Here is a 10,768-nt window from a genome sequence, read left to right on the forward strand (position 1 = left end):
TTCATTTATTTCTTATGAACATTTTATCAACTAGTCTTTGAGATATTAGGCTACTAGGGTTCTTACTTTGCGTTTTGGTGTACTGAAAAATACTCTGTCTGTCTTTTATTTTTCTGCCATTTTTCTACCTGGCTGGCTGGCTACACACACACACAGTGTGTAGGTTATTTACAGTAGGAGATGGGCTTCTATCATCTTATCTTTTATCATTCTATTTGGGCTTCGATCTAAAAGGTAGCTAGCAAATGTGAAACGGATTAAAATGACAAGAGTTGAGAGCTGTATGAGTTCACCATTTACACAACATATGCTGCAACCTTTTGTAATTTTAATAGTTTGTTTCATATTGGCTGGCTTCCAACAATAGCTGAATTTGCAAAGCTAGCGAGCACCAATTCCGTTTCAATGGTGTTTGCTATAATCTTTGCTACCCGGGTTAAATAAAGGTGAAATAAAATAAATAAATAAAAGTTCCCTTGCGACAATTTAGCTTTTGCAACGAGACCATTAAATATATTTAAGACAATGGTAGAAGAGAGTGTAGTTCTGTTCAGTTTGGACTTCATTTTATCGCTAACCTTATCACAGGGACTTTGAAGCACTAACTTACATCATCTGCATGCTGATCTTGGAATAAATTGACGATAGCAAAGATTCCATCTTTGACGAGGCCACATAAATGGAATAATTACTAGCTAGCTTAATAGTTCATATTTGCCCGCTAGCTCTGCATATTCAGCTAGTGTGTGTGCGCGATTGACTGGATTAACCTCACGTCAGTTACGTTCATTGAGTGCCTTTCAGACAGTGGATAACACCCCTCTGTTAACTTGCCAACTAAGGAACTGGCAGTGGATCAAACCATTGTGAGGCAAAGGGTGGGGGGGTTGCAATCTTTTGAAACTTAAAAACGCGCTATTAAGTGTCTATAATCAGCACAATTTCTTTCATTGCGTATTATTAATATTATTTAAATTACATAGTTATGTTTCAGTGATATATTGGGGGGGACAAATCATATTTTTCCCAGGATGGGGGGGTCGTGTCCCCCCCGTCCCCCCCGGGATTTCCGCCCCTGGGTGAATAGAATTCTTCAACATCTTGCTAGCTAGCAACATTGGCTAAGTCAGCTGCACAGTCACAACATTACATAATTTCTCATTTCTGGAGGCATTGGAAATGCAATTCAAGCTAGCCCACCAAGTCCAGCCCAACCTGGGTTGACTTCAAAATGCCAATGGAAACGGGGCTTAAAGGGGGTGTCAGAAGGACATCATTGTCTTTTGGCAGGTGGCATCACTCCTATGTGACGCTCATCCTTATCTGACAATAAGACCATTTTTTTTTTAAATGTTTTATTTTTATTTCACCTTTATTTAACCAGGTAGGCTAGTTGAGAACAAGTTCTCATTTACAACTGCGACCTGGCCAAGATAAAGCAAAGCAGTGCGACAAAAAACAACAACACAGAGTTACACATGGGATAAACAAAAGTACAGTCAATAACAATAGAACAATCTATATATAGTGTTGCAAATGGAGTAAGGAGGTAAGGCAATAAATAGGCCATAGTAGCGAAGTAATTACAATTTAGCAAATTAATACTGGAGTGATAGATGTGCAGATGATAATGTGCAAGTAGAAATACTGGTGTGCAAAAGAGCAAAAAAAGTTAATAAAAACAATATGGGGATGAGGTAGGTAGTTGGATGGGCTATTTACAGATGAGCTGGGTACCTCTGCAACAATCAGTGAGCTGCTCAGATAGCTGATGCTTAAAATTAGTGAAGGAGATATAAGTCTCCAACTTCAGAGATTTTTGCAAATCGTTCCAGTCATTGGCAGCAGAGAACTGGAAGGAAAGGCGACCAAAAGAGGTGTTGGCTTTGGCGATGAACAGTGAGATATACCTGCTGGAGTGCGTGCTAAGGGTCGGTGTTGTTATGGTGACCAGTGAGCTGAGATAAGCCAGAGCTTTACCTAGCAAAGACTTATAGATGACCTGTAGCCAGTGAGTCTGGCGACGAATATGTAGCAAGGGCCAACCGACGAGAGCATACAGGTCACAGTGGTGGGTGGTATATGGGGCTTTGGTGACAAAACGGATGGCACTGTGATAGACTGCATCCAGTTTGCTGAGTAGAGTGTTGGAGGCTATTTTGTAAATCACATCGCCAAAGTCGAGGATCGGTAGGATGGTCAGTTTTACGAGGGTATGTTCGGCAGCGTGAGTGAAGGAGGCTTTGTTGCGAAATAGGAAGCCATTCTAGATTTAATTTTGGATTGGAGATGCTTAATATGAGTCTGGAAGGAGAGTTTACAGTATAACCAGACACCTAGGTATTTGTAGTTGTCCACATATTCTAAGTCAGAACCGTCCAGAGTAGTGATGCTAGTCGGGTAGGTGTAGGCAGCGATCGGTTGATGAGGCGGACATGTGTCTGAACCTGCTGGACAGAATTACTGCCTAACAACAGCTGCAGCATAATTTATACTGTAAAGGGGTTGATGTGAATTTCACAGTAATTTACAGGCAGCTCATTGTCAAGTAAGTTACTGTATTTCATATAGTACACCTAATGTAATTTAAATGAATAGAGTACTGTGTTATGACAGAGTATATTACCGTGGAATTTACTGAATTATACTGTTAAAAAGTGAATTCTACCGTAATCCTAATGAATTAATGAACGGATGAATGAATTAAATTAATTGAGGGGATTGGAGTTGCAAGCAGGTTGGTTGGCTGCTAGGTAATGTGTTTACATATCACAGCATATCAATAAATATTTGGTGTTTTATTTCACTTCCACTTTTAGGGGCCTTAACAAAGGCTTCTAAACTGGCAGCGACTACAGGGCAAAACAGACCTAAAGGACATGACAAAATGATCAACCATTAAAGGTTTAAGACTTGTTGACACTCCAATCTGTCCCCTATATATTTACATTTGATGGGCACTACTATCACATACCAGTTAAATTGGTACTGCACTCTTACTAAGGGGTGCAGCAAATATAGCCTCTTACAAAACGCACCTCAAAATTATGTTAATGGCCCGGGAAACAACAATACCAGTGGTCAAAAGGTTTATTGACTTTCCAAAAATAAAGTACAGTACTGTATTCTGTGGGATAAAATTAAAGTACCAATCGAAACATACCAATTCTTACACGCCAACAACATTTTCCCACAATGTACCACAGTATGCTGCAGTATAATGCTTTTACGGTATTTTATTGTTGATAATACCCCAAATTACCATATAAATTACAGTTTTCCGTTACAGTGTACCACTGTACTCTAATAGTAGCATTAAAATTGCTAACATGCCAAGAATACTTTGATATGTGGATAATAAGGTCCACCATTTTAAAAGTTCAAGTTGAACCCACTCCTGACTATAACAAAATAATATAAGTACACAGCAAAGTATGGAATGGTGTATGTAAGTCAAAGAAAGCATGTTATTGGTCCAAAAATGTATGTAGTGGTGATCGAGGCTGTGTACTATAGGCCCAGCGCTTTTAAGCTCTGTACCCTTTAATAGACTTCCAGTTCCTCCTCTCCAAAGAAAGGTTACTCCGGGGATGCTTTCCGGTGTGCTTCAATGGATACTGGCCTGAATTCTTTGAAAAAGCCTCTTCTCAAAGTGGGGTCGAAGAACAACTTGGCGGAGTGCACCCTCAAACGAAAACATTTTGATTCATTATTTATCTCCTGTTGGTTCCTAGTTACAGTGGCTTGCGAAATTATTCACCCCCTTTGGCATTTTTCCTATTTTTTTTACTTACAACCTGGAAATAAAATAGATTTTTGGGGGGGGGGGGGGGGGGTTGTATCATTTGATTTACACAACATGCCTACCACTTTGAAGATACAAAATAATTTTTATTGAGAAACAAACAAGAAATAAGACAAAAAAACAGAAAACTTGAGTGTGCATATCTATTCCCCCCCCAAAGGCAATACTTTGTAGAGCCACCTTTTGCAACAATTACAGCTGCAAGTCTCTTGGGGTATGTCTCTATAAGCTTGGCACATCTAGCCACTGGGATTTTTGTCCATTCTTCAAGGCAAAACTGCTCCAGCTCTTTCAAGTTGGATGTGTTCCGCTGGTGTACAGCAATCTTTAAGTCATACCACAGATTCTCAATTGGATTGAGGTCTGTGCTTTGACTAGGCCACTCCAAGACTTTTAAATGTTCCCCCTTAAACCACTTGAGTGTTGCTTTAGCAGTATGCTTAGGGTCATTGTCCTGCTGGAAGGTGAACCTCCGTCCCAGTCTCAAATCTCTGGAAGATTGAAACAGGTTTCCCTCAGGTATTTACATGTATTTAGCGCCATCCATCATTCTTTCAATTCTGACCAGTTTCCCAGTCCCTGCCAATGAAAAACATCCCCACAGCATGATGCTGCCACCACCATGCTTCACTGTGGGGATGGTATTCTCAGGGTGATGAGAGGTGTTGGGTTTGCACCAGACATAGTGTTTTCCTTGATGGCCAAAAAGCTCAATTTTAGTCTCATCTGACTAGAGTACCTTCTTCCATATGTTTGGGGAGTCTCCCACATGCCTTTTGGCAAACACCAAATGTGTTCGCTTATTTTTTTCTTTAATTAAGGATTGGCTTTTTTCTGGCCACTCTTCCATAAAGCCCAGCTCTGTAGAGTGTACGGCTTAAATTGGTCCTATGGACAGATATTCCAATCTCTGCTGTGGAGCTTTGCAGCTCCTTAAGGGTTATCTTTGGTCTCTTTGTTGCCTCTCTGATTAATGCCCTCCTTGCCTGGTCTGTGAGTTTTGGTGGGCGGCCCTCTCTTGGCAGGTTTTTTGTGGTGCCATATTATTTCCTTTTTTGAATAATGGATTTAATGGTATGAGATCATGTGACAGATCATGTGACACTTAGATTGCACACAGGTGGACTTTATTTAACTAATTATGTGACTTCTAAAGGTAATTTGTTGCACCATGTCTTATTTAGGGGCTTCATAGCAAAGGGGGTGACTACACCAGTTTTCTGTTTTTTATTTTTTGTAGAATTTTTTGAAGCAGGTTTTTTTTTTATTTCACTTCACCAATTTGGACTATTTTGTGTATGTCCATTACAGGAAATCCAAATAAAATAAATTTAAATTACAGGTTGTAATACAACAAAATAGGAAAAACGCCAAAGGGGATGAATACTTTTGCAAGGCACTGTATGTGCTCTGAGTGGGTTTGGGGTCATTGTAATCGGTTGGGACATTGATGGTATAGTAGATTGACTAAAGTCATGTAGCTCGGCATGTAACTCATGGATTCAGAAGCTGTGTTTGCTCATCTGGCTGTTATGGTACATGTGTTTCAAAAGCATGCATTTTGCCCATTTCTGAGTAGCTGTTCCAGCTTGTTTACAGTATATCATCGATTATATAGTAAAAACTACAAACCAACACGCACACTGTATTTAGGGTTGCTTTGTTAGTACATATTCTTTAAGTAAGTGAGGGTCAAATGTCATTGTCCTGCTCGAAGGGAAGTTCTCCAAGGCCATTCAGGGTGAAGTCAGAGACAGCGCACTTGCAGTGTTGAATTTACTCCAGTCAGTGAATTGAAACTGTTGACCCAAAACAGAAAACCATGTTGAGTGGTCCTGAAGATGTAGACCTAGAAAATTACTGGAAACAAATGAAAAGAATGAAGGAAAAAAGCACCCCACCCTTATCCCCAAAGACAGGCAGAAGACAGGCTCTTACTTTGTTTTGTCTAAAGGTGAGGGTGTTTTTCTAATGTCCAAGAGCTGAGAGATGTTTGAATGAATCCAGACTCTGAACCCTCATACCCAGACCCATTGGTGACGCATGGAGCGGGCGCTAAGTGGTAGCCTCCCGTGCATTCTGACATCAGAGGCAGTAACTCGAGGCTAACTCTATATATTTTATAAACATTGGGGTTTGGGGTTTTGGGGGCAGCTATGAGGTTTGGCAGAGAGCCGCGACTAAGGCTAATGCACTGGATCCTTCTAACATCACATTTCCTTGCCCGCAGCACTTTTGGCGAATTCAGCTAAAGCCTTATACACCCACAATACTGAAACCTTCACACTAAAGTCACTGTCTAGCCAAGAGCCTGACCTTTAATGGACTTACTCCTATCCCCCTGAAGGTAACAAAAAGATAAAGATCTCTAAGAACTTCCAGCAGGTCAGTGTTGGTCCCTGAACTTCTTATATTGAACTTTCTAAGGCACTAGTTGACATCTGTATGGGTTCAGTCAATCAGGAAAATGTACATAGCAAACATACAATGGGTGGCAGGGATAGTAGAGTTTAAAAGCGTTGGGCCAGCAACCGAAAGGTCACTGGTTCGAATCACTGAACCGACTAGCTGAAAAATCTGTCAATGTGCTCTTGTGCAAGGCACTTAGCCCTATTTTCTCCTGAAAGTTTGTCTGGGTAAGAGCGTCTGCTAAATGACTAAAATGTAATGTAATGCAACATAATGGCCTATTTTCCAAATCTATACATCAATACACCAGTAAAATCAACCCATGGAGATTTCAGATAGAAGTATATGATGCTTGTCCATGCAATGTGACCTCTGTCTTCAAAGACCTACAGTGCCTTCAGAAAGTATTCACACCCCTTTACTTTTTCCCAAAAATGTTGTGTTACAAAGTGGGATTCAAATGGATTTAATTGTCATATTATGTCAACGATCTACACAAAATACTCTGTAATGTCAAAGTGGAAGAAGAATTCTCAAATTTGTAGCAAATGTAATATATTTTCATTAGATAAGTATTCAACCCTCTGAGTCAATACATGTTAGGATCACCTTTGGCAGCGATTACAGCTTTGAGTCTTTCTGGGTAAATCTCTAAGAGCTTTGCACACCTGGATTGTACAATATTCACACATTATTCTTAAAAACAATTCTTCAAGCTCTGTCAACTTGTTTGTTGATCCTTGCTAGACAGACATTTTCAAATCTTGACATAGATTTTCAAGCCGATTTAACTTAAAACTGTAACTAGGCCACTTAGGAACATTCAATTTCATCTTGGTAAGCAACTCCAGTGTATATTTGACCTTGTGTTTTAGGTTATTGTCCTGCTGAAAGGTGAATTTGTCTCCCAGTGTCTGGAGGAAAACAGACTGAACCAGGTTTGTGTGTTCTACGTTCAAGTTTCTTTTAGAAATAAACACCTCATTTATTTGGACTATTTTTCATAATATAAGTGGCAGGTAGGCAATACCTCAATAGCTGCAGATACATTTTCAACAACTCAATGATCCAACTTTTACATGCAAAATAGTACTTTGGGAATGCTACAATACCAGAAGTCAATAGAGTCTCAACTTTATCATCGGAGTAGAGAAGGTTGTGAGGTGTGAGTGTGTATTTCAATTACTTATATAGTTGATAAATACATTTTCCCAATATATTTAAATATATTTATATTTTATTGAAATATATTCCAATATGGCATTTTTCCATATGCCTCATATATGGGTTATCTGGATGTTAATCTGTCACAAAGCTGCAGTTTGTAGAGCCTGCCTTGGGCTTCTTAGTCAACATCTGCCAGTCCCAGGAGCTCCTCTCATTCAGTCATTCAGTATGAGTGATCAGGTGGGATGGGCAGTCATTACCCAGAGGAAAGTTTTATGAGCCCCAGGTGTCCATAGACTCAGCACCGCAGCTCCGCAAATCAAAAGCTGCCGCAGGGAGAGGGTTCAGTGTAGGGTTCTGTCAAGCCCATACTGAGCACCCGCTATCTATTAAGGTGGATTATGCATAAATGTTTATTGCTATAATTATGGAAAATAACCCTCAAGTGCAGCAGCACAGATGCACGATTAGGCAATGGATTGAAGCATACAGCTTCCAGCTGTGTTTGTAGGCTACTCTACTGTAGCAAGCCTGCTGTTGCTCTTGTTGTCTCTTGTATGAGAATTCAGAGATGCTTTGGGTTTAAAATCCTGTACATGTCACTCTTAATGAGCCCATGCTTGTACAACCACAGCAGTGCTTTGGAACAGGGGACTTGTCCGAATGAGAGATACAGGAAGCACAATAACAGTTGGTGGGTATCATCATACCAAGCCACACTCAGCATTCACCAGCTTGTTCATGCCTTTCTATCTTTCTTCTCCAGTTTAGTAAGTTAGGTAAGTCACGCATAAATATGAGCTTTGGAATGACACAAACCCAGATGGAGGGAGCTCTTTTGAACCTCACATTTTCATAGGCAGCGGAGAAAGAAAGTCATAAGGAAACAATGTAGAAAGAGTAAAGAGTAATGTAGAAATAGTGACACCGATAGTTTGCATTGAACAATATAAGCAGTTTTACAAACCTTCGAAAAAAGGCTTAAGTCAAAATGGTCAAATTGGCTCTCTATAGAAGTAACATTCCACAAGCAACTCCAGACTGCTATTTCAGATTGAGTGAACAGCCATTGATACTGTGTATATATTAAATTCAGAGGAGACGGTTAGTTAGTGAAACACATAGTAGACAGGGTTGCTATCTGTCAACTGAACTTGTTAGGTGAACTTGACAACAAGTGTCCCAATGTACGACATTACCGATTGAATCAGTGCTAAGTAGATGACAACACTGGAGCCATGTTTGTGGTATTGAACTGTTAACAGCACAGCCAACAGTATCAGACATGCAATCAAATAAAAGGGAAGGGGAAGGGAGAGGGGTGGGGGAGAGAGGGGGGGGGGTATGGGGTGGATAGACGCCAGAACATGGAGGGCTATTAGCAAGTACAGACAGATGAGGAGGAGAGGAAAAAAGGAGGGAAAGGAAGTCAAGTGAACAGCAAGAGACTCGTTTCTGTATTTCATGTTAGGTTTGAATTCATTAGGGCAGGAGTAGAAAAGCGTTCATTGACTGGAAATGGCTGACAACTTCTGAACACCCCTTGATTGGTTGCCTGCTTGCCCTGACCCCTGACCCTCAAAGCAGTGTATTTATTGTATTTGTTTATTTGACAGGGACCATGTTCATCAGATTTTAGTATCGGCAGTCCCTGCATGCCTACACTGTTCTATCATGTCAAATCATATTGCTGAAACCAAGGTCTCAGACACCATACAGTTATACATCTCCAACACACCTGAATGGAAGACAAACCAGAACAGAAACAGTTATACATCTCCAACACACCTGAATGGAAGACAAACCAGAACAGAAACAGTTATACATCTCCAACACACCTGAATGGAAGACAAACCAGAACAGAAACAGTTATACATCTCCAACACACCTGAATGGAAGACAAACCAGAACAGAAACAGTTATACATCTCCAACACACCTGAATGGAAGACAAACCAGAACAGAAACAGTTATACATCTCCAACACACCTGAATGGAAGACAAACCAGAACAGAAACAGTTATACATCTCCAACACACCTGAATGGAAGACAAACCAGAACAGAAACAGTTATACATCTCCAACACACCTGAATGGAAGACAAACCAGAACAGAAAAAGAAGGAAAATAACCCAACCATCATCGCACCACATCTCCACTAATAAATATTACACGGCCTTGTCTGTACAATACAGTGGAATCTCAGCCTCCTTCAACATCTGAATAATTAATGCAATAAAATCTGTTTCCCTCATTTTCTTGGCTGTACTGGTAGCAGTGGGGAACAGGACTTCAGAGCCAGACAAAGAGCTGGAAGATAGTGGTGGAGAAAGTGACTGAAGGATGTGTGTGTGTGTGTGTGTGTGGGGGGGGGGGGGGGGGGGGGTCATTATAGAAACAGGTTAGATAATACTTGTGGAAAATAAGTCCATGACACTGACTCAGTGCTTCTCAAGGCTGACAATTTGATTAATTCCATAGTCAATATCAGACTCCATGATGGCAGTGTTTGCTGCTTTCTCTACTATTGAGATCATTACGAAGTTCAAATCAAGTTCAAATCATTACAGATATTGAAGGGTTTCTATGATTAATAATCATAAGGGATTTGGTATTTATATCTTTTTTTTGTAAATGTTTCACTACTGTACTAAGGTGAACTGTCCTATTTTTGTAGCCCACAACTCTTCCAGTGGCCCTAATAACTGTTCAACTCATGGCAATTATTTTCTGGGAAACCGACCAAGGATGCTTTAATCAATTACATGCTACTCCATATCGTTGTCTGGCAAGAACGATGACAGTAGATGTTCGGTTATTCTATCATGAAAGTCAACTGTATGCCCTTATGTAAAAGCGCGACTACTCACCGCTGCTTTGCCACATGGCCACATTTCGTCAGATCAGCAGAGAAAATGAATGCGCGCATGGAGGTCCGCTGTCATGCTCAGGTGTAATACAGAGGGGACCGGACAAGACAACGGGCTCGGAAAATATAATGAAAACGTTGTATCCACTGTACCAATCACCAACTTTTTTATTAATTTTGGGGAGTCATTTTTCTTATTATTTTTTGCCAGGATAAGGCCACACATTGCATTAGGAATGTAACGATGTTTTTTTCTTTGCATAAAGATATTTGGAGTAATGTGTTTTACATCATTAGTGCCATTCTTCAGCGTCCCCCTATCAAATGCAGACTACATGATAGAATTGAGCGGGAAGGAGAAAAGTAACTTGGGAGCGCGGGAAATAATTCAGTTGTGCATACCATTATCGTATAAGCATCCAAATAAACAGAGCAACTTGTAGGACTACTTCAATAATCTTCAAATTGTGCTTGCAAGGACCCATCTTTTTAACCCTTTTTCGAAGAGAAGACAGATGG

The sequence above is a fragment of the Salmo salar genome, chromosome 24 (genome assembly GCF_965601325.2).
Source record: "Salmo salar chromosome 24, fSalSal1, whole genome shotgun sequence".
NCBI classification, from domain to species: Eukaryota; Metazoa; Chordata; class Actinopteri; order Salmoniformes; family Salmonidae; genus Salmo; species Salmo salar.